This window comes from Penaeus vannamei, unplaced genomic scaffold (assembly GCF_042767895.1).
Source record: "Penaeus vannamei isolate JL-2024 unplaced genomic scaffold, ASM4276789v1 unanchor774, whole genome shotgun sequence".
Lineage (NCBI taxonomy): Eukaryota > Metazoa > Arthropoda > Malacostraca > Decapoda > Penaeidae > Penaeus > Penaeus vannamei.
Window position 1 is genome coordinate 114,697 of NW_027213778.1, and position 304 is coordinate 115,000.

The following is a 304-nucleotide window of genomic DNA, read 5'->3' on the forward strand; positions in this document are numbered from 1 at the left end:
GGCCGCTTGGGGTCTCGTCGGAGCAAGCGGGCGCTGGTTGGGCTGTTTTTCCTTGGTGTTTTTGCCTATTTTGACCTTTTTCAGTAGGACACAAGGGCCGTGCTTCTGATTTTGAAGTATGATGAAGTGTTGTCATGGCAATAATAATGATAATGATAAACAAAGATAATAATGATAATGATAAAAATAATAATGATAATGATAAAAAATAAATAATGATAATTATGATAAAAATGATAATGATAACGATGATGATGATGATGACAATAATGATAATGATAATAATATCATCGTCGCTATTATG